This window comes from Scyliorhinus torazame, chromosome 3 (assembly GCF_047496885.1).
Source record: "Scyliorhinus torazame isolate Kashiwa2021f chromosome 3, sScyTor2.1, whole genome shotgun sequence".
In the NCBI taxonomy this organism is placed as follows: domain Eukaryota; kingdom Metazoa; phylum Chordata; class Chondrichthyes; order Carcharhiniformes; family Scyliorhinidae; genus Scyliorhinus; species Scyliorhinus torazame.
The window spans coordinates 34,040,460-34,064,889 of NC_092709.1; the positions used below are offsets into that span (position 1 = coordinate 34,040,460).

General features: G+C 46.0%; 1 protein-coding gene across 2 annotated transcripts in view; it reads left to right on the forward strand.

The window, feature by feature from the left end:
- The first annotated feature begins 593 nt into the window (after positions 1-593).
- Positions 594-24,430, forward strand: part of jade1 (jade family PHD finger 1) — a 191,883-nt gene continuing 168,046 nt past the window's right edge. The window contains exon 1 of one of the 2 annotated variants that reach the window (XM_072495560.1): positions 594-755. The gene's annotated coding sequence lies outside the window, so the exon portion shown is untranslated. Of the gene's footprint in view, positions 756-23,872; positions 24,006-24,430 lie in introns of those variants that run through there. The other variant, XM_072495561.1, reaches the window with a different exon arrangement.

Genomic DNA, 24,430 nt, shown 5'->3' on the forward strand with positions numbered 1-24,430 from the left:
GTTTTGGGTCAGATTTAACACTGAAGTCCTGTATCCCCTCCAAGGTGGTTGCAAATGATCCTGTGGCACTATTTGAACAAGAGCATGGAAAGCCACTTTTTTTATCCCTTTAGCAACATCACTAAAACAGATTACCCCAGTCATCGTCACACTTGTGGAATCTTGCTTTGTGAAAATAGTCCTCCGTCATTCCGACACTACAGCAGTGACTATGTCTGACAAAATGTTTGGCGTGCCTTGAAGGGCATTAGGATGCACGTTCCTCCTTATTCATTGCTTATTTTCTCCTTACTCGTGTGGACAGAACTGTGACTTTCATATTTAAATTACCCTCCCTCTTCAGTGTATTTTGAAATGCGGCTGTTAAACAAAGCATCAAGTTTTAGAGGTTTTTTTTGAGGGGGGGGGGGGGGGGGGAGACGGGGACGCGAAAGCTAGGTTGCAAAGGAGGTTTAACTGTAATTCTGTTGACAAGACATGAGAGTGCTCCCTCGTCTGGCAGCAACCGTGGATTAACATTAAGAGAACACAGAATCCTTCCTTCACCCAACCAACTCCACCATAAGGACCAACGTCAGTCAGTGCATATGTGAAAGAGGGAGCGAGAAAGAGAGATAGAGGGAGCCACAATCTGCCACTGCAGCTGCTTCAACTGCACATTCAAAAAAAAAATCACCATTTCTACCCAGTCTCATCTCAACAGATCAGCTTTAAAGCAAAAACAAAAACAAACACACACAAAAAAATTACAGCAGGTACTGTCCTCTTTCAATACTTTTAAGCGTTTGAGCTCGTTGTGTGTTATTTTTTTTGGGGGGGTTTGGGTGAAATAATTGTGAGGGAAAGAAAAGCCGGAGGACGATGGGGGAGTACAGTACGGGGAGGGGGGGGGGGCGAGAGGAAGAAGAGGAGGAGATCCGGCGGTTTGAAAAAAAATGTCAAGCTTTTGATGCCTTTTTCCGTTGTTGGCCGAGTTGGGGCTGCAAAGGTTTTTTTTTAGTTTAGCAATTTGATCCCGAAGGTCGCTGATGATGGAAATAATATAGTACGTCATTAATATGGCGCCAAAAGCTGGTGTCTGTGATATGAAAGCGCAAACCGTTTGGGGGGGGGGGGGTGCAGCGAGGAAGCGACAACTTGGAGAAGGGGGTGGTGGTGGTTTTGTTTGTAAAAGTTGCGGGTACAAAGTAGGGGGGGGGGGGATTTTGAATGTGCATTAGGTTTCTATTTTTAAAAAATGCTACGGTGCCCCCCCCTCCCGTCTTTATGATCTGCAGCAGGTTTTCATTGGCGTGCCATTAAAGCATATGCGGGGTTGTGATGAGTTGCGTTGTGGAGTCCTGGCTGGATTCTCTCATACTCTGTGGATCTATATAGTTGCTCTGTCTCTTATGTAGCTAAGAGTTGGAATACAGTGTATCTTTTTTGCAGCTACTGTTGCAAAGCGGCGTGGAACGTGACGCGGATGGAACGCTCCGGGTCCGGCTCCCGGATCCGGGCTCGCTCGCGGCGTGAGGAAAGCTTTCAGCAGCTCTTTCTCCCTCACTCTCCCGCCACTCCTTTTTCGTACTCTTTCTTTAGTGGGGGGGGGGTTGGTTATTTTAAGCGTTGCGGTTATTTAAATCGCTCGATAAGAAATTCGCATCCCGGCGGAAGCACTTGTGCCATAAACTCGTCACACGGCAACACACACACAAAAAGAGAGAATACATCGGGGAGGTCGTGCAGGGTTTGCGTTACCCAAAATTGAAAATGTGCCCGGCGGATTTTGGGCGAATTGGGAGTGGGTTAGGGATTTGACGCTTTAAAAATATAACACATGTTGCGCACATTATCACCCCCCCCCCCCCCCCCCCCCCAAGCGAGGTGTACTGGGAAATCGGACTTTAGCACCCAGCCTCTAAGTCGTTGATGTTTGAACCGACGCTAAAATAATCAGGGATTTTTTTTCCGCCTCTCAGAATGTCAGTTTTGTGTGCCGGTGGACGTGTGTGCGCGGCAGTCCGGCTTAAACTTTCTTACAGACGCGGCGTCCGTGTCTGCACGACGCTCGCGGCGAACGCCAATGTTTACGCTAACCCTCCCCCATCCTCTTTAACATCATTTCAAAAACTGTGTAAAATCATGAATGATTGGGGAGGGGGGAGGGGGGGGGGAGGGTACTGAATTTTACGTTTTAAGTTCCTGCCTTCGGTTTTTCTTTGGGTTTTGTGTGTGGAGGGGGAGAAGGGAAGAAAGTGCGCGCACTTCAGGAATGCTCCAGTGCAAACACAGCTGCTGCCGTTCAGCAACGCAGAGACAACGTGCAAAAAAATGAGGCAGAAATTAGTTCTGTCGGGATGCACCTTCATAGCCGGAGGCCAAATGTACTCGCAGTAGTGGGTTGACGTCGCCAAGTGCATTGACACAGCTTATCTTTGACAAACAACTGCATAGGGATTTTTTTTTGGGGGGGGGGGTGCATACACTCCTGATCCCAGTGTGACTTTTGACTATCCCACTTTTTCAACTTTTGTTTTTGGTTGCCAAGTTTATTGCCTCGAGGTTTTTTAAAGAAGTTAAACTGGCGTGATCCATCAACCTGTCTGGTCAGAGCTGTACTTTTATTAGCTCTGATTAACCTATTCTAATGGATTGCTATTTGTGTCATTTGGTGTGGGTGTATCATTTTCTTCTATTGCGAAGCCCACCTCTCTTTCGACGAGGCCAGGGCTGATAGCAAATGTGAATCGGAGTTAATGGAACCTCAGTGTTACTGAGATGTTATGCTGTTTAAAAAAATAAATTTAGAGTACCCAATTATTTTTTTCCCAATTAAGGGGCAACTTTGTGTGGCCAATCCACTTAACCTGCACATCTTTGGATTGTGGGGGTGAAACACACGCAGACACGGGGAGAATGTGCAAACTCCACAAGGACAGTGGCCCGGTCCTCCGTGCCGTAGGCAGCAGTGCCAACCACTGAACCACCGTGCAGCCCCCTGAAATGTTATGCTTAATAAGAGACTCTTATTAGGGGATAGGGTGGTGACGTGGGCCTAGGTAGGGTGCTCTTTCGGAGAGTTGGTTCAGACTCTATGGCCTGAATGGCTTCCTGCACTGTAGGGGGGTTTGTGATTCATAATGTTTTGGTGAAAACTTTTATCTGGGGATTTTAAAATGTACTAGTATTTGGGTACAAAAACTGCACAAAACTGTCGCACCATACCAGCATGGTTATTGGCGATGAGTGTAATGAAGCTGCATTGGCAGAAGTATTAAAGACATTCATTGATGTCAGAATTTTCTGGTATAGGTTTCTGAGGAATTTGCCCATATTCACACCTGAACAGTTTCAATTTCTAGTCTGTCCAATGGGCCTGTTCAGGTCAAAAAACAACTCTTCCGCCAACTGGGGGTCAATACAGCACAGAAGGAGACCATTCAGCCCATCAAATCCTTGTTGGCTCTCATAGACCAAATCAGTCAGTCCCATTCTTCTTCGTTACTGTGCCCAGAGTGCCACAGACTTCACCGTGTGTAGGGCAAGGAGGCAGGCTGCAAATCCACTCCAGCCGGAGAGGGGAATCGAACCCCACGTTGTTGGCACCAAACTGGTCCATACTGATTGTTTATAAAGCTGTTTCGGAATCCGATTAGGATTCTTGTTCTGCCGGTTCTTGAGCCTTTTGTGTGTAGTTGCCCTGGGGAGTTGCACCAAGGGTAGAATAGATACGGATTTGCATTTTGTGTGGAGCGTTTTATTATAGTGTCTAATCATTGCTATAAACACACAACTTAAAGCAACTTCAGTTGGGAGTTTAAAAGCCAGCAGGACTGCAGTGTGAAATTAGTTGAAGGCTCTTTTAACCCTTGGCTTCAAAAAACACAAAGGACGAAATGTGTTGAATTACCAACTACTTAATTATTTTCACATGAACACCAATGATTCATTACTTCTATCTAGGCAATGGATTATCCTGGTAAACAATAATTTGGTTTCACAGTGTTTTACTCACTAGCTTTCGGAGCACTGCTCCTTAGGTGAATTCACCTGAGGAAGGAGCAGTGCTCCGAAAGCTAGTGTTTGAAACAAACCTGTTGGACTTTAACCTGGCGTTGTAAGACTTCTTACTGTGCGCATCCCAGTCCAACGGCGGCATCTCCACATCGTGTTTAACTCAGCATAGTGTGATGGAGTGCAGAAGAGCAATATCACAGCTTTAATGTGGGTAAACTCACATAGTGGGCAATGATATTCAGATTTAATAACTATCCTATGTGCTTATTGACGTTGGCCAATTGAAGTCTATGCAACAATATAACAAGTTGCAGCATGCTCTCTGTTTATGTACATCACGTGGGTGCTGTGACTGTCACGACCTTTTGTCAAAAACGTGCAGACTTCCTCCTGGTGCTGGTTCAGACTTTCTGGTCAAGTCCTCTGGTTTTCCCTTTTGGTTTGTCTGCAGTCTTTAGTTTCTTTTCCAACCAACACCTGGCATGTATTTGCAATGTTAGATGTTGCTTTCGCGAGCTTAGACCACTGAGTCAAGTGTGTGATTACTCTTGCAGACACTGCTATAAACTTTCAAGAACCGTTGGACAATTCTGTATGATCCACTTCAACATTCTATTCTTTACCCTCCCAACAATTACTCAGTATGTTTATTTTTTGCATCAGCTTTTTAAGTACCTCAGCTTTTCAAAATTAAAGCTTTATATAATCCAACATGGTTTGTCAGGGTTAGTCTTTTAATATGCTGTTGTTGACAGATTTGCTTCAAAGATGGGGTGGGGGGAGGGGGGGGGTGGTTGCTGTTACTCCTGGGAGCAAGCGAACAACTGTTCTTTAAATAACCTGCTCAACAGTCGCCTTATCTAGGGACTGAAAATCAATAATTAGGCTCCAATTAAAACAACATGTTAATTTGCAATTTAAATTTTTTGGGGTCAATTTATGCAGGTACTTTATACCCTGCATTGATTAAGAGTTAACATGCTACTGCGCATGTTATTGTTAATAGGACCATCCCAAGCCCAAATATTGTTTTTGCATGAGATGAGAAGGAAAATGTCATTAGTTTGATTTGTGCCCCATCACTCATTATCATGCAGGGTTCAAGATCAGTTCAAGCACCAGTCTACCTTCTGACATGAAAATCATGTAAAGAGGTTCACCCCACTGTGCTGATTTACCACAGGGTTTCCTAAAGCAGTGCACATAACCTTGTGGAGATGAAAACTATGCTGATCAACTTGTTAACTGCGGTGTCTCTGAAATAGCTGGAGGTGGCCAATTCACGTCTGCCGTCTCTCTGGCAATTAAAACACTTTTGTTCTGAAGATGTCTTCGGTCCACGTGGGTTTGATTCTGTTGTTGCTCTGGGGTGTTTTTGTTCGAGTGGGCTCCATTCCCAGAACAGTCAAAAGCCACCTGAATTCTTTTTTTAAAAAAAATATTTATTGAGGTTTCTCATTTTAACATACAACATAACAAAACCACAGGGACAGTCCAGCACCGCAACAAGAAGTGAAGGTTCAAAGGCCTGATTACAGAGGGGAACCGGGAAAACAGCTGTACAACTGGCCCAACACAATCCTCAGACACAACTTGATACCGCTAAAAGCCCCACCAGAGAAGAAAGGAGAAACAGAATAAAGTCATGAAAACATGATTAAATGGCGCACCACGTGGTGATTGCTCGCAATTACCTCGAGAGTTCAGGATAAATTTATCGCGCATGTTTGGGTGTGCATCAATATATATCCCCATATATATCCAGCAGCGCCAGAGGCACCAATGACACACCGCCAGCTGCTTCCCCCCTGATACCAAACCCGTCAACCCCTGCAGCATCTAATCACGGATTCTTTATAGCCATCCATAAAAAGAAATAAAAGCAAAGAAAATTTGCGAGAACCCCAGTTCTAAAGGGATGCTATATATATGCCACACAACGCAACCTAACCCTAGTCTCACACCCAGTATAGAACCAACCTTATTCCATGCAATTCTGCAGAGAGGACCAGCAACTATATATTTGGATTATGATCATTGCCGCCAATGCCTTCTAACAAAAGGGACAAAGAACTACTAGGAGTGGATAACAGGATAACAAAGGGTCAGGCCCCAATTGTGGGTCCGTATTACCCTGGGGCGCACGCCCACCATCGTCAATGAAAAGGAGAAAAAAAAATTATCAATCAAATAAGCGTCCCAGCCATCCCGGTGGGGTGGTAAATAATGAGGAGGGTAGCCTTCGATTACAGGAGGATATAGATGGGCTGGTCAGATGGGCTGATCAGTGGCAAATGGAATTCAATTCGGCTAAGTGTGAGGTGATGCACTTGGGCTGGACAACCAAGGCAAGAGAATACATGACAAACGGCAGGACCCTGGGAAGCACTGAGGATCAGAGGGATCTTGGTGTGCATGTACACTAGTCCCTTAAGATAGCAAAGCAGGTGGATACAGTGATTAAGAAGGCATATGGTATACTTGCCTTTATTAGCCAAGGCATAGAATTTAAGAGCAAAGAGGTTATGCTGGAACTGTATTAAATGTTGGTTAGGACTCAGCTAGAGTATTGCGTGCTGTTCTGGAATCCACATTACAGGAGGGATGTGATAGTACTGGAAAGAGAGCAGAGTAGATTTATCGGGATGTTGCCTGGGCTGGAGAGTGTTAGTTATGAAGAGAGATTGGATAGTCTTGGATTGTTTTCCTTGGAGCAGAGGAGACTGAGGGGTGGGGGGGAAACATGATTGAGATGTATATAATTATGAGGTCGATCGTAGCCATGATGTGGAGATGCCTGCGTTGGACTGGGGTGAGCACAGTAAGAAGTCTTACAACACCAGGTTAAAGTCCAACAGGTTTGTTTCAAACACTAGCTTTCGGAGCACTGCTCCTTAGGTGAATGGAGAGGTAGGTTCCAGAAACATTTATATAGACAAAGTCAAAGGTGCAAGACGATCTTTGAATGCGGGTATTTGCAGGTAATTAAGTGTTTACAGATCCAGAGATGGGGTTAACCCCAGGTTAAAGAGGTGTGAATTGTCTCAAGCCAGGTCAGTTGGTAAGATTTCGCAAGCCCAGGCCAGATGGTGAGGGATGAATGTAATGCGACATGAATCCCAGGTCCCGGTTGAGGCCGCACTCATGTGTGCGGAACTTGGCTATAGGTTTCTGCTCGGCGATTCTGCGTTGTCGCGCGTCCTGAAAGCCGCTTACCCGGAGATCAGAGGCTGAATGCCCTTGACTGTTGAAGTGTTCCCCGACTGGAAGGGAACATTCCTGCCTGGTGATTGTCGCACGATGTCCGTTCATTCTTTGTCGCAGCGTCTGCATGGTCTCGCCAATGTACCATGCTTCGGGACATCCTTTCCTGCAGCATATGAGGTAGACAGCGTTGGCCGAGTCGCACGAGTATGTACCGCGTACCTGGTGGGTGGTGCTCTCACGTGTAATGGTGGTATCCATGTCGATGATCTGGCACGTCTTGCAGAGATTGCCATGGCAGGGTTGTGTGGTGTCGTGGTCGCTGTTCTGAAGGCTGGGTAATTTTCTGCAAACAATGGTTTGTTTGAGGTTGCGCGGTTGTTTGAAGGCAAGTAGTGGGGGTGTGGGGATGACCTTGGCAAGATGTTCATCTTCATCGATGACGTGTTGAAGGCTGCGAAGAAGATGTTGTAGTTTCTCCGCTCCGGGAAAGTACTGGACGACGAAGGGTACTCTGTCGGTTGTGTCCCGTGTTTGTCTTCTGAGGAGGTCGGTGCGTTTTTTTGCTGTGGCGCGGTGGAACTGTCGATCGATGAGTCGAGCGCCATATCCCGTTCGTACGAGGGCATCTTTCAGCATTTATATAGACAAAGTCAACGATGCAAGACGAAGTTTGAATGCGAGCATTAGCAGGTAATTAAGTCTTTCCTGAGCCAGAGAGAGGGGTAACGCCAGGTTAAAGAGGTGTGAATTGTCTCAAGCCAGGACAGTTGGTAGGATTTTGCAAGCCCAGGCCAGATGGTGGGGGGTGAATGTAATGCAACATGAATCCAAGGTCCCGGTTGAGGCCGTACTCATGTGTGCGGAACTTGGCTATAAGTTTCTGCTCTGTGATTCTGCGTTGTCGTGCGTCCTGAAGGTCGCCTTGGAGAACGCTTAGATTTAAGGTAAGGGACAGGAGGTTTCGAGGGGATGTGAGGAAGAACCTTTTTACCCAGAGGGTGGTGGGAGTTTGGAACTCGTTGCCTGAAAAGGCTGTGGAGGCAGAGACCCTCATAACATTTAAGAAGTATTGAAATGTGCACTTGCAATCCCGGGGCATGCAGGGCTATATGCCAAGAGCTGGATTAGAATGGTTAGGTGGTTGTTTTTGACCGGCGCAAACGCGATGGGCCGAAGGGCCTTTTCTGTGCTGTATGATTCTATGACTTTTTGGGTGGGATTCACCGTCCCGCCGCACCGTTTTTTGGTGTGGCGTGCCCCCGCCGACAGCGGAATTCTCCGTACTTGCAGCCAGCCAATGGGGTTTCCCACTGTGGCCACCCCCACGCCTTCAGGAAACTTGAGGGCATCGGAGCTCTGCTGGCAAAGCGGAGGAGCCTGCCGATGGAGAATCCCGCTGTATAACTCTATGACACACGGGGGGAGGGGGGCACGGGATATCAACTAAAGTGCAGAACCCGGCTAAACCCAAGGCCCCTGTGCACAGAAGAGTCCTCCCATGTTGTCCCTAATAAGAACCTTCGAGAAGGGAAATCCCAAGCTTCAGGGGAAACAGGATACCAACCACAGCACTGGACCTAGCCTAGCCCAGCACCGTCTGAGACACAAAAATAAGCACCCCTGGGACCTCCACAATACGCTCAATCTCAGTGAGGACTTAACTAGCTCTATCATTCACCCATCACCCTGCCCTGCCTCTACTCATCTTCATTACAAACGAGATCAGGGCTGTCAAAAAAACACTCCTCTTCCATAACCACAAGGATTATAACCATAATGACAAAAGGGAGTGAAACTGCACAGACCATGGGCTGGATTCTCTGATTCTGGGGCTATGTCCCCACGCTGGCATGGGAACGGTGGGAAAACTGGCGCAAAACGGCCACCGATTCCCAGTTTCGCTGGGGGCTAGCAGGACGGCAGCATAGAGCACCCGGTTCTAGCTGCCGATACGCCCCGGAGTATTGCCGGGTCCATGGCTGCGCATGCGCACGGCGGTGTCTTGCAGTGGCCGCGCCGTGCTTCATGCCGGAGGCCGCTCGCGGACCCGGCCCGCAAAATAGTTCCACCCTTCGTCCGGCTCGCACGCCCCGGAACAACCCCCACAGTGTCGCCAGCCCCGAGTAATGTCTCCCCCTGCCTTCTGATCGGCCCTCCCCCGACTGAGTCTTCAGCCACCACGCCAAGTTCCCGATGGGTGAGACCATGAGAGCCCCAAGCCATCGGGAACTCGGACGGTCGGGGCGGAGCATTGGGCGGCCGTCTATACGTGGCGCGGTGTACTCTCTGAGTACGCCGATTTGGAGGGGGCAGAGCATCGCGAAAGTGGCGCCGCCCCCGATTCTGTCGTAAACATCATGGATTCTCCGGCCGGTCACCGAACGCGATTTCGGCGTCGGCGACAGAAGAATCCAGCCCCATATTTCACATAATCAACTCTATGATTTTTGTTAGAACAGGAAAACAGGCGACTCGCCCTCGTGCTCACATCTCACATGCCCTTGCAAGAGAAAAGACAACATTAAATAATCAACAACGTAATCACAAGGCAGTAACGTCCAGAATTAAGGAAGAATTTCAGGAGAATGACACCATCTTATGTTGCTCGAGAAGGCCGGGCCAAGACAGGGTCAATGAACACTCCTCAGGATCTCTCAAGGCTTCCAATGAACGAAGCACCTTCACTTCCACTATTCTGATGCTCTGGCGTTCAAGCATCCCACAGCCTAAGCCGTGGCCGGGGGAGCCTACTCGACCCTCTCAGCCACCTCCAACCCCTCACCACGAGCAGCGAGGATAGGATAATATAGGGCTAGTGGTCAGAGGGAACCAACAGATCCCAGGTCTCCAAGATCGGCTACTCTGTGCTCCATCGAACCCTTGCACACAGACTCTAAATCAAGATTATTATTTTTAAATTTAGAGTAGCCAATTATTTTTCTTTTCCAATTAAGGGGCAATTTAGCTTGACCAATCCACCTAACCAGCAAATCTTTGGGTTGTGGGGGGGAAACACACGCAGACATGGGGAGAATGTGCAAACTGCACACGAACCCGTGTCCTCGGCACCGCAGTCCCAGTGCTAACCACTGTGCCTCATGCCGCCCCTAAATCAAGAGTATTAAAGCATGGCAGAAAATCTTCAAGTTCAATCGGGAACTTGCCTCCCACGTCTCGCCAAGGACCGGGCTCACGGACACTCCTTGCCTGGCCCCCATCTTCCGAACCCGTCAGGATAAATGACACGCCATGCAGCAGGATCTCAACGCCTTGAAGGCGGACACTGACCAGGGAAAGTGCTCTAGTGAATGCAGGAACTCTCAAATGCGCCTCCACCGTCCTGCCAAGGATAGCTCGCAAATCTTCAAAGTGAGCTCTAAAGACCTGCGCCACAGAGCTGAGACCTTCATCCAGAACAGCAATCTCAATGGCGGCCATCATCTGGATGCACACAGCACGGCTGAGGTGAGATCCCACTCAGTAGGAACAACACCACTGCAAGCCCACTCCGACCGCCATGGACAAGTGAGGATCATCTACAATTTATCTCGACTCCTCTTTGCAAAACACCCATCAGGATCCTCCAGGGACATAGCGTAAGCGATATATCCCAAGAAAAGACAAATCTGAAATGTGCACCAGGACAGAATAAAGGATTGCAAGATGAACAGAGCCAGCGCTTGCGAAAACGCTGCCACTCCTGCGCTCACCTCAGGTGACCACACCCCACCCCCCGCCACCTGAATTCTATCATTAGTGTGCTCAGTTTGTGTTGTCGCGGCCACGCCACAATGTCAGACGTAGGTTCAAAGCTTTAACCTGTGGTTTATTTTTTACTGTTATTTTAAATAGCCTGAAATCTGATGATTTATTATGCTGCATTGATTTGTTTTTGACTTTAAGCAGCATTACTGAACAATGTTTGAAGTGCACTTCTCAATTTCTTCATTAACAGTTTGTGTTTCTCCGTACCCTGACAGCTCTTCGTAAATATGAGCTGGAAACTCCAGCACAGTTTAAAATCTTAAAGAGAGCGGTGCTGAAAAGGTATCAATATTATCAGCCCCTAGTGGCTGTAACTCTTTAAGGTTTCTTTTCTTTTAGAGAGGTGCTGGCGGCCTTACATCTTGTAAGATGATGGTCTGCACCATGGTGTTCAGCTTTGTGTTAATCGTCGCCTGGTGCGGCTCAGGAGCCCCATTCTGGCGTCGCATTTGCCGTCTTCCAAATTTGCAGCAGAGGAAGACTGGGCTGAGACGGTGCATGATTTCCTGGCCTCTGTTTGCTCTGGACCCCCTGTACAGCCAGCTGAGCTTTTTGTTTCTGCTTGCATCTTCCAACACCCTTCCAAGCAGTCAGCCTCCATGGCTATCAGCGACTGCCCCCCAGTTGTCAGTTTCCACCATCTTCATATAAGATGTATGGATATCCAGGAGGTCTTGACCCAGTGATCAGATCACTGCCGGAGTGATCTTTGGTTTTGTGGCCATCCTAAGTTTGATGAATGTGCCCGAACTAGCACCGGCGTTATTGATTAGCAATGAGTATATCCTGATGGAATTAACATACTCCAAGACCTTAGAATTGGTGACCTTGTGCTGCCAACAGAGGTTGAGGATATGTCTAAGACAGCAAAGGTGGAAACTGACCAGCCTTCTCTCCTGCCTAGCTTACGTTGTCCAGGTCTCACCTTGCAGAGGAGTGCATTGAGGCCCAGGCTTGGTGGACACAATTTGGTGTTTTCAGTCATGTTGTTGTTCTTCCACACTGTCTTATTCAGCTTGGACAGAACAACTGCAGTTTTTGCAATGTGTGCGTTGATTTCAGCATCAAGTGACAGATTGGTTGGTTGGGTTTATTGCCATGTGTACCCAGGTACAGTGAAAAGTATTGTCCTGCGTGCAGCTCAAACAGATCATTCTGTACATGAAAAGAAAATACATATAATAGGGCAAGCATAAAATACACAAGTAAATACATAGACACAGGCATCGGGTGAAGCATGCAGAGTGTACACTACTCAATAGAGAAGATGTGAAGAGATCAGATCAGTCCATAAGTCCATCAGTCCATAAGCGGGTCGTTTAGGAGTGTGGAAGAAGTTGTTTTTGAATCTGTTAGTGCGTGTTTACAGACTTTTGTATCTTCCATCTGCCTGATGGAAGATGTTGGAAGAGTGATTAAGCCGGGTGGGAGGGGTGTTTGATTATGCTGCCCACTTTCCCAAGGCAGCGGGAGTTGTAGACAGAGTCAATGGATGGAAGGCGGGTTTGTGTGATGGACTGGGCGGTGTTCACGACACTCTGTTGTTTCTTCCGGTCTTGGGCCGAGCAGTTGCCATACCAGGCTGTGATGCAGCCCGATAGGATGCTTTCTATGGTGCATCTGTAAAAGTTGGTAAGAATCAGCGTAGACATGCCAAATTTCCTTAGTTTCCTGAGGAAAGTATAGGTGTTGTTATAGGTGCTGTTGTGCTTTCTTAGTTGTAGCGTAGAGATGGGTGGACCAGGACAGATTTTTGGTGATATGCACATCGAGGAATTTGAAGCTGTCAACCATCTCCACCTCAGCCCAGTTGATGCAGACAGGGGTGTGTACAATGCTTTACTTCCTGAAGTCAATGACCAGCTCTTTAGTTTTGCTGACATTGAGGGAGAGATTGTTGTCATTACACCACTCCACTAGGTTCTCTATCTCCCTCCTGTATTCTGACTCATCGTTGTTTGAGATCCGACCTACTACGATCGTGTCATCAGCAAACTTGTAGATGGAGTTGGAGACAAATTTTGCCACGTGATTGTGGAGCCAAGATTTGTGAAGCTATCAACCAGTGTCACATTCTCAATGCTGGTAGATGGCGGTATGGGTACATCCTGGATCATAACATTTGTCTTCATGATGCTGATGGTCAAACCAAATTATACAGTCGGGAGAGAGTCTGTCCATTTGCTTCTGCAGCTGCTCCTCAATATTGAATGTTAGTGCAGCATTGTCAACGTGGAGCAATATGGATGAGGACTAGGCGCACCTTTGTCTTGGATCTCGAGTGTCCAAGGCCGATCAGCTTTCCATCAGTTCTGCTGTGTCAGTGGACACTCTCTACAGATCACCTGAAAGCACGTGACAGCCGCAAAGAGAAGAATATGTCAAAGAGTTCCGGCATCAGAATGCAACCCTGTTTGACCCCACTGATGATCTCAAAGCGTTCCAATGTTGCCTGTCATAGCTGACCTTACCCATCATGTTATGAAGGGAAAGAGGGGATCACGTTGAGCAGCTTTGGTGGGCAGCCAACTCCCTCCAGCAGCTTAAACAGACCACTTCTGCTTACATGGTGGAATGCCTGGTTAAGATCGATGAATGTAATACACAGTGGTCTCCTTTGTTCATGGCGCTTCTGTTTGCAGCTACTGTATTGAGGTGATCATGTCAACGGCTGATCTTCCAGCTCTGAAACCACAGTGGGATTCAGTGTCGGTGCATTCAGCCAGGATCTGCAGTTAATTCAAGAGCAACATAGATACATGATTTTCCCATGATGCTCAGCAAGACGATTTCTCAGTAGTTGTTGCAATCGTTGCGGTTGCCCCTGCTGACTTCCAGGGTCGCAATATTTGCGTTACACATATCCTAAGGCATTGCCACCTTCATCTAGCAGAGTCAGAGAAGGAGTGTCACAGCTGCCTCTGGAATACAGATCATTCTTTGGTGTGCACCAGGGCTAGAATGCAAACCATGAAGCTTTTTCATTCAAAGCAGTATTACAGGGTCAGCCGCACTGCCTCTCCAGATAAGACTCAACAGTTCCCGAGTCGATTAAACAAGTGCTCTCCGCGCTCCCACGTGAGTGCAGAAACGCGCGAGAAGATTCTGAATGTACTAAGGCCGCTCAAAGTAACAGACTGCTAAATGGTGTGCCAGTGACGGGTTAAAATCCTGACAGAATATCCCAATGTCGTTCAACACGGGGAATGCTTGGGGCATGTATGAAGTGTTGTGATCCCAGTTGGTGTTATAACTGGATGGGAAGATCCCAAAATGGAACCTTGACTTAAAAGACCATAACATTTACTTTATTTTATAAAATGTGGAGAACCAAAGTGACAGGAACACTCATTAGTTTTAAAAAGAAAAAAAACTTTTATTGAACATGGAAAAATTTGATTACGACACAATACTCCTTTATTCCCCCCTTACTTTCATAATTACAGACTTTAATATTGAGACTGATTAAGGGCAGCACGTTGATGCAGTGGTTAGCACTATTGCTTCACGGCGCTGAGGACCCAGGTTTGATCTCGACCCCGGGTCACTGTCCATGCGGAGCTTGCTGATTCTCGCCGTGACTGTGTGGGTCTCACCCCCTAACCCAAAGATGTGCAGGGTAGGTGGATTGGCCACCACTCTTTTGAGGTCCACCAACAAAACAAAAGAAAGGAAACAGACTGAGGGACAAAGCAAAAAAGGGCCGCACCTGTTAGGGGCACTGTCCGAACATAAAGATCAATGGAAACTTAAAAACATCAAATAAGAGTGCAATTATAGGGGGTCAATAAGGCACCCCAATCCTAAGGCTACGTGGATTGGCCATGCTAAATTGCCCCTTAATTGGAAAAATAATAATTGGGTACTCTAAATTTAAAAAAAGATTAAGACGGATTACAGAGTAGATCATGTGGTACAACGGTCTCATTAACACACAAAGTCCCTTTTAAGTTCACAAGATTATTGTAGTAAGATGGACTCTTCTCTGAACCCAAGTGAATATGGATTTCTCCTCAAAATCCCCTCAAACGATTCTCATACCATGAGCCACCCTGGCTTCCACACCAACAGTTTCAAGTTCCGCTTTCAAAAGTCACGCTTTAAATCTTCCTTCAAATGATGCTTTCCCTCTGCTGCTTCCATTTAGGTTTTTCTTTCAGGTTTTACACCTCTCCCTTCAGCTTTCCTGGCTTTTACGCCAGCTCCGACGTCCAGCCACCGACTTCCATAATTATTTTAAATAATCTCTCCCAAACTGTAGTAATTTCTTCCTGTATTTGAACTCAGCGACCTTTCCTGTCTCATGCTGTATTTGAACTCACCGACCACTCCCGTAGCGCTGTATTTGAACTCACTGACCACTCCCCTTGACGCTGCATTTGAACTCACCGACCTCTCCCCTTAGCGCTGTATTTGACCTCTCGGTCCTCTCTCCTCTCGCCCTGTTTCTAATTGAAAAGGTTTTTGGGAATGACAAAAGAGCCATTTTTGTTTCCATTCTGAGCCATATTTGGCTCGCGGGCCATAGGCTGCTGACCCCTGTTCTAGAGAGAACACTGTCACTGAGGAACCATAGAAAGCCTACAGTGGAGAAGCTTAGCAAAACAATTAACTTGTTTGCCATGGCAGACGGCACGATGGCACTGATTGGTTAGCACTGATGCCTCACGGCGCCGAGGACCCGGGTTCGATCCCAGCCCTGGGTCACTGTCTGTCTGGAGTTTGCACATTTGCCCGTGTCTGCATGAATGTCACCCCCAAAACCCAAAGATGTGCAGGGTAGGTGGATTGGCAACGCTAAATTGCCCCTTAATTGGAAAGCAAAGAATGGGGCAATTTCAATAAGTTAAAAAAAAACTTGTTTGCCACAGGCAAGGCTCCAGATACTGATGCTATATGGCCTCAACTATCAAGACGTGCCGTTTCTTAAGCTCTGAAAAAGCTATGAGCATAATTTCAATTGCTGTGGCTGACACAGTCCAGAGGAGAGAGATTTATGAGGAATTTCAGAAATGTACTATATTTGCGATGTGGAAATCACACTATTTTAATTGAAAAGCATGTACTCCAAGAATTGTCACATTTTAAAAACGAATTTTGATGAAGTGAATTCCATAATTCTATAATCAGCAATGCTAGAAAATGTTCTGTGTTTACTCCTGATAATGAGTCAGATTTTCCTTTATTAATTTTTTGCAAGCAGAGTAAGTTCAACTTTTAACCAGAGGACATGATTCTGGTGAAGAAACACAAATGATGGGAAGGTAGGGAATGAGATAAGAAGAGCTGCAACAGCAAAAAGAACAATTTAAGGTAACAGTAGTGCAGGAGCCAAAGTGTAAATGGGCAGAGATGGAGTCTGTGCCACATGGTGATGCTCTAATGTGTTTTTCATATCTCATCTTTTGGTTGCGACATAGTCATGTCTTTGACTAAGTGGGGTACGCTGAGTCTGCTTCTTATCTGAGTGTAATAGCTAGTTCGGGGCCTACGGGGTGTGAATGATTATCCTCCCCGTGGTCCTTGCAGAGTGCGAGCTCCTCCGCAAGAGTTGGGGAATCTCTATTAACCTTTGTGTAAAAGGTAGGCCAGTAAGGCACTGAGCAGAACAGGAACCGGTAGGGATCTACTGGGCAGTGTATATATCGTGCTGCAAGTAAAACTAGGTTTCTTTATTTTACTCGGCCTGGACTCCCCCTGCCCTTATTAAATTGGCGACGAGGAGTAAACTGGTTTGCTGTTGACGCTGCGACCTACTTGGCTGAGCCACCTCCCCGATTTTCTGGACCCAGGTTTGGATGTACTTGATTTGCCATCCTCTGTTTGGGCGGTTACATACATTTGACGCCGTTGTTGAAGACTGGGACCAATACGCAGAAAGGATGCATTACTTCTTCCGGGTCAACAACGTCACAGAGAATGAGCGCCAATATAATCCAATCCAATTTTTCATGTTTAATTTTCTTTCTTGTTGATAAAACTAATTAGCAGTCCTGCGACTTTGTTCCTCCCATGATTTATTAATAAAAAGTAAAAGTTGTGGTCTTTTGAGCCAGGGTTCCATTCTGGGATCTTCCTGTCCAGTTATAACATCAAATGGGATGGTAACATGACCCAAGAGCCAGAGGCCAGTTGTAGGAACCCTAACGTCACTCTGCTGTGGAGATGTCACGTGGCAGAGAGATCACTGAATCCAACTGGAGCTTTTCATTTGCTGTGGGCGATGAATATTTAAAATATGGTATATGTGGCAGATGTAGCATGAGAAGTACAGCTCAGGATGCACAGTTGTTCGACTTTTTATGTTGGTGGAGTGTAATTTATCCCGGCCAGCTCAAAGTCCATAGATATAGGAGATGTGCTAAAGGCTTGATTTATCTTTGATACAAAAGAGTTCAAGTTTGGTCTTGATAGAAAAAAATTAAACTTATGCCTATATGTGCTACAGGAACCCTAGTTGCCTTTTCCTCCTGTGTGTGCGTGTGTGTGTGCGTGTTGTATATACGAAACACAATGCACAGATGAGGCACATCTTATTAGTTGAACGTTGCCAATTAGCTTTTGGCTGAGGAAATCCGGAATCGTACTGACATCAGAGATATTCTCAAGGGGTCCTCATCAGCAAAAATGTTGCTGCCTTATGCCCCTGGTGATACTTTCATAATAAAAATAAATACACCCCAAAACACTTCAAATCATTACCCAGAAATAAGGTGGCTGGCACAATGAAGTGGCACTACACACCTTCAGTCAGAGGCCAAGCAGAATTACATTCTAAGTGACTGTGAATTTCTAACATTCGTCAATCACCGCTTGCTTATACTTATTTAACATTCATTTTTACTGTTTTAACAATCAAGCCTCCAGAAGTGGATATGGTTGACAGCTCTCTCTGTGTCGTTAGATCAAGGAAGGATCTCTTTGGACTCCAAAGTGTAGCAGCCCCCCCCCCCCCCCCCCTTTCATCTGAACTGATCTTTAAAGATCCTGCTGATTTTTCTCTTCACTTGAGCCTGGAAAATGCAGCAATGTTTTCTGTCATGATATGCAGACATGCAGATAATGATATACAGACAGGCAGCTAATGAACACAGAGAACAGGACAGGACCAATGAGCAGGCAGGACACTCACGGGTGGTATCTCACTATGAAAGGCACGAGGCACTCACACTCCGCCTCTTTCCACTGATGAACATCTACAGAGTGAGTCAGGGTGTATGTACAGTATCACACCTCCAGCACGTGGCTAAGAGCTAGTCTGGTTCAGTCAGAATGAGTAACCACACTTAGGTTAGCAGAGAGTCGAACTCATAGAGAACTGTGCTAACTGGTTCAATAAATCAGATTGAATTAATTTCAAGGTCTGGAGTATCTTTTGGTTAAAGCTGCATCCAGTTGCAGCCTGTGTTATCCCAGAGTACATAACACGACATTTCCGACTGCAACACCTATTACTCTGATGTGAGTTCCTGTTGAGTGAAACTCTGCTGGGAGCAGAGAGTTGCAAAATTTACAGTTGTTGTTCAGGCTCAAGTGGGAATAATTTATGGCTGGTAATTCTACTAACTTCTGATGTAGGAGGAATTTTGAAGCAGGAGGAAAAGAGCTCCTTTCTTCTTTGTCCTCTGCCAAAGCATACATGCAACAATTTTGAGTATTGTGTGTTATCTGTTTACCGCGTTTCCCACGCACTGGTAGAAAATGTACATCCTCGATAACTTTGGGGGTTACTGCAGAGAGGTTTCCGCTTTGTGCTGTTGCTGAAGTGTGGAATTGGGGCTTAACAATAAATGGGGACGCTCTTTGATGGGGTGGACATGATGGGGGTTGGGGGGGGAGGAAGGGGAGGTGTGAAGAGGATAGGTGGGGGCCTTAACATAAATGGGAGGCTCCCCAGTGTGGGCAAGCAGGTTTGAAAGGGAGGGGGATAGGGGGGCCAGCCTCGCACAGCCGAAGTTTGAAACTCCATGAAGTGCAACATTCCAGCCCGATTTTAAATTTGGTGTGAAAATGCCCCTTGAAGCTCTGGGAAATTTAATTTCAATGTTCAGACAAGGTATGGACTGCCACTTACACCAACTGGTGGAAATCAAAGTGAGTTGAGTAGATGCTGTATTTAAAGCTGTCATTGCTCTTCATTAGTATGTACCCAGCTTTTGGTTGTCATTAAGTAGGGTTTGGCAAGAATTATACCGACAGATCAACTTTTGGTGGCCAGAGATTGATGCGGAGCTGGGAACTTAAGTTGGAACAGTGAGGCACACAAGTTAGAAGTAGGTAATAGAGTGGGGAGTGTTTCACTTCAGAGGCCAGTGAATCGTGCTGATTTTCCTGTTTTCCAAATCTGGAAAATAACTCATGGCTAGTAAATGAGTGAGTGGAATTTTCCAGTCTTAGTCAGGACTGGCTGTTTTGATTTTCAGAGGTTGCAGAAATAGTTGGCAAGCTATGAGTGATTGAGAATTTGATACCTCTTATGGGAAGCAGTTTTCTGGATTGGCTGCGTTCAGTGTATTTTTAAAAACACTTTTTGCAACAGGGTAAATAGTTTGTATCAACTCCGGCTAGACAGGGGTGCTTTTGGGGTGCATCCCTTTCACCAGTCTAAATAATCGAGTACCATAAATCATGGCGTATAGGTTGACTGGACGTGTTGCATTTACTTGGCGTACATGTCAGTTTCCTTTTTCAGCCTCGACATGCCATACTCGTATTAGTAATCAGCCTTAATTCTTTTACCCCACAGATACTTGTTTTACTCAGATGCATGGTACCTTACAACTGGGGGTAAGGGACCAAGCTTTGACAAAGAGTCATCAGACTCGAAACGTTAGCTCTTTTCTCTCCCTACAGATGGTGCCAGACCTGCTGCAATTTTCCAGCATTTTCTCTTTCGTTTCAGATTCCAGCATCTGCAGTAATTTGCTTTTATTTTTTGACCAAGCAGATGGTTGTGTTGTGAAGGTGTGCAGGAGTTTAAGGTACACCACTCTTTGCATTGGATGCTGATGACATTTCAAAATGGCGACCACCGGTTCACATGCGTATAAGTCAACCCTGATTTTTGTAAGGATTTCTTGTGACTTCAAAGGTCGACTTGTACTCTGCAATCTGTGGCACTTGATGAATGCCATAAATCTTAAATATATTCAGCTTTGAAAGTAGGTCAACCCCTCTGAACCATAAAAGGTCCAGCTAGGGTTAATCGAGTTATTGAGCTACAGTGAAGAAGTGTTTTTTTTTTTCCCTTCCCCTTTCCGTAAGCGGCAGTCTAGGGAATATATTGCATGAGTCCTTTGTGCCTGATGCATTTCTTTTTTAATAAAGCTCCTTCTGATAGTTTCAGGAAATGTTATGTTGCAGTTTTAATGGGAGTAAGTGAGCATGGGAAAGTAATTCAAGTGTTCAGGTCTATGAGGTTGAATGACTGCAGAGGTAAAAGCAATAGATTGGACTCCTTTATAAATGAACAGGTTAGGTTTTGTAGTAGCTGGGCCACCCTCCGTTGGGAATGTGGAAAAATTAGTCGGGTCCACTTGAATTTCGCTACGATACGCAAAAGTGTAGAAAAGGAAGGGAGACTTAAATTTTATATTACATCTTTCACAATCTCTGAGCACTCCAAAACAACCTGCAGTGAATGGGAATAGTGGTCACTGTTGCAATGTAGGAAACATGGCAGCCAGTTTTGTGGACAGTGAAGTCCCACGAAGAGTAACATGGTAATGGCAGGGCGGTATAGTGGAGCAGTGGTTAGCACGGCTGCCTCACGGCGCTGAGCAGCCGGGTTCGATCCCGGCCCCGGGTCAGTGTCCGTGTGGAGTTTGCACATTCTCCCCGTGTCTGTGTGGGCCTCACCCCCACAACCCAAAGATGTGCAGCGTAGGTGGATTGGCTATGCTAAATTGCCCCTTAATTGCAAAAATTTAAAAAAACATGGTAATGGCAAGACAATTTACAAAGAACAAAGAACAAAGAAAAGTACAGCACAGGAACAGGCCCTTCGGCCCTCCAAGCCCGTGCCTACCATGCTGCCCGTCTAAACTAAAATCTTCTACACTTCCTGGGGCCGTATCCCTCTATTCCCATCCTATTCATGTATTTGTCCAGATGCCCCTTAAATGTCAATATGGTCCCTGTTTCCACCACCTCCTCCGGCAGCGAGTTCCAGGCACCCACTACCCTCTGTGTAAAAAACTTGCCTCGTATTTCTCGTCTAAACCTTACCCCTTGCACCTTAAACCTATGCCCCCTAGTAATTGACGCCTCTACCCTGGGGAAAAGCCTCTGACTATTCACTCTGTTTATGCCCCTCATAATTTTGTAGATCTCTATCAGGTAGCCCCTCAACCTCCATCGTTCCAATGAGGACAAACTGAGTGTATTCAACCACTCCTCATAGCTAATGCCCTCCCTACCAGGCAACATCCTGGTAAATCTCTTCTGCACCCTCTCTAAAGCCTTTGACGTTAATGATGGTGGAGGGATAAACATTGACTAGATATTGGACAAGAACAAAAAAACTGTTTGGCTTTGGTGCCTCCTCGATTGTATCATCAGCCTAGACTTGCTACCTAGGAAGATGTGTGAAGAGTGGTTGCTTGGAATCAGTAGGTGACTGATGCCATGGAACCGTACCCCAGTAAAGATTGGCTTCACGAGAGGGAAGGGAGGCAAGTATCTAAAAAACAAAAATCAGAGGTTGGGACTTCAAAACTGTTACTTTTAATGTTTAAAAAAACACATAACGAATAAACGAACTGCCAAGATTGTTCATGTGTGAGACAGATCCGAAAGGCCGCAAGTTGACTTCCTAATTTGCAGCATTTGATCTCACCTGCGGATGTGGGCGACACGGGAGCACAGTGGTTAGCACAGTTACTTCACAGCTCCAGGGTCCCAGGTTCGATTCCTGGCTTGGGTCACTGTCTGTGCGGAGTCTGCCCGTTCTCCCCGTGTCTGCGTGGGTTTCTTCCGGGTGGTCCGATTTCCTCCCACAGTCCAAAGATGTGCAGGTTAGGTGGATTAGCCATTCTAAATTGCCCTTAGCGTCCAAAAAGGTTATGTGGGGTGATTGGGTTACAGGGATAAAGTGGATAGGGTGGAGACATGGAGCTTAGGTAGGGTGCTCTTTCCAAGGGCTGGTGCAGACTCGATGGGCCGAATGGCCTCCTTCTGCACTGTAAATTCTATGGAATCTATGTCTGGTCTCAGTGGTCATTGACAACGGAAGGGACAAATGGCAAGGGTTTCCAGTTGTGACTGAAGTTGTAACTCAGCAGAATTATCTTTTGAAATCGCCTTTTGGCCTAGTTGGCAGCGACACTATCTTATGTACGTGAAAACAGCCATAGAGATGAGAAGGAGCCAAGCTCGATCCAGGGCCTATACTGATCTCGCCCAAGCCACTGTAAATGCGCTTTTTGTGCATCTTGCTAGCGAGAAGGAAGATTTGTCAAACTTTCACTCCTGATCATTTCAGAGATCTCTGCTGGAATGTGTGCTTGTGCTAACGTTAGTTAATGATAGGATCCATGGGAATGTGACTACCACCTTTGCCAAATGATGGCATATTGGCAATCATTATCTCGGTTACTATTTGCAGACTGGTGAGTGAAGAGTGGTACAACTACTTGGATACTATTACTGACTCGTGGTTGGATACTTTTGCAATTCTGGAAACACTTAACGCACAAAATGCTTGATTGGGTATATTTTTCATGCCAATTTAAATTCCAAAAATTAATTATGAACGGAAGAAACTTTTGGTTTGCTATGGAGTCAACAAAAATGTGGTGATGCAGCTTAATTTAGAATTAATCTTCCTCCTCTGCTCTTTTCCTTACTTTAAGCTGTGAAAGGGTAAATGTTGGTGACAACATTGTGTTGTTCCTTAAGATATCAGGGGCCTTATTTTTTACTTTCTGGGGGAAGGTGGGGGCGGGAGGGGAGGTTTGTTCAGCTTACTTTTTCCCCCTGGAGCATTTTATGTTTAAACTTCTTTGGTAAAATCATCCACTTACCACTAGCTCAAGGCATCAACCCAATTTGGGAATGAAGAGGTGTGCAATGATGCTATCTTCAAACTTCTTGAGCGTCTTAATGTGCTTCACTGAGAAAAACAACAATGAGGTAATTGCTTGCTGCAGACAATGGAGAAGCGATAGTTTCGATGTAGTTGGTTGCCGTGAACTCTACTATTTGGACATACCCTGAGGCTCCATAATCTAAAGGTGGCTGGTCTATCTGGCTGCTTTGCGGGCCTGAAAAAGTCTCCAATGGTGATAGGTTTTGAGGGATTATGGTGTACACCGCCAGGAACGTTGGTAGCCAGTCAACTGCTGGTAACGCAGTCGTTACTAGGCTGGAATCCAACAGCATCTGGAATGCCTCTGAAGCATATCCACAATTCTCACTGCAAGCCTTCAAGTTTAGAAATGAAAAATGCCGGAAAACCAATTGGTACTGCAGAGGCGTTTCGTCTTTTGAACTTGTGGTAGCATCTTTGTTTGTAAATACAAGAAGTTGGAACCTGTAACATCTTCTGAGAACTTATTTGTATCCTCTCTACACATGGATTAGCAGTCCTGAAGTCATAAGCCAGATGATCAAAGTTACAAAGTGACTGTTCCTTAAGCCAGACGTTCCTTATGTGGGAAGAAGTGAACAGTTGTACAATTGTAAATCTTCCACAAAGAGCCAGATTTGAGAAGTTACTAAGAGGGCAACATTTAGTGGAACGCTTCATTTTTAGTCTACTTACATAGAACATAGAACATAGAACATTACAACGCAGTACATGCCCTTCGGCCCTCGATGTTGTGCCGACCTGTGAAGTGGTAAATGTTATGTCTTGTCGTTCTGAGTGCTGATGTGCACTTGTATGATTGATGTTTTTCAGATGTGGGATTCAGGCTAGGCCAGGTCGTCAGTGCCTATGGCTGACAGGTCAGCTGAACAGCAGCAGTGGTATTCCCCGACCCCGCTTTACACTCCCGGAACCTGACGTACACTGCTTCAGTAAGCTTTCTGCTGTAAGTGTTTCTGTTGAATGGTCAGCTCCAATGATGTTTCTGAGCACAGTGCGATGCAGGAGTCATTTATTTCCCCCAAAGGAACAGCACTTGTCAGTGTGATGATTCATTCACAATCACTTAACAAGCAGTGGGGGAGAGAGTGAATGCCCAGAAAGCTGGTGGTCTGGACAGTGTGGGAAAGTTGGATGTATCGCTGCCTGGAGGAGAGAGCGTGACAGCTTTATCAGAGTTACATCTCTATTTTGACATGTGTCTCCATTGGAAAGAATGACTGCAACACTATTGTTGATCAAACCAGCTGGAGTTACAGTTTTAATATTTACTCAGATTGTGTGAGCATAAGTGGAGCCAGCTATGATAGAGGAAATTTTCATTTATATAGTGAAAAGATGGTGCGCCGTTCACTTGGCATGGAACTCAAT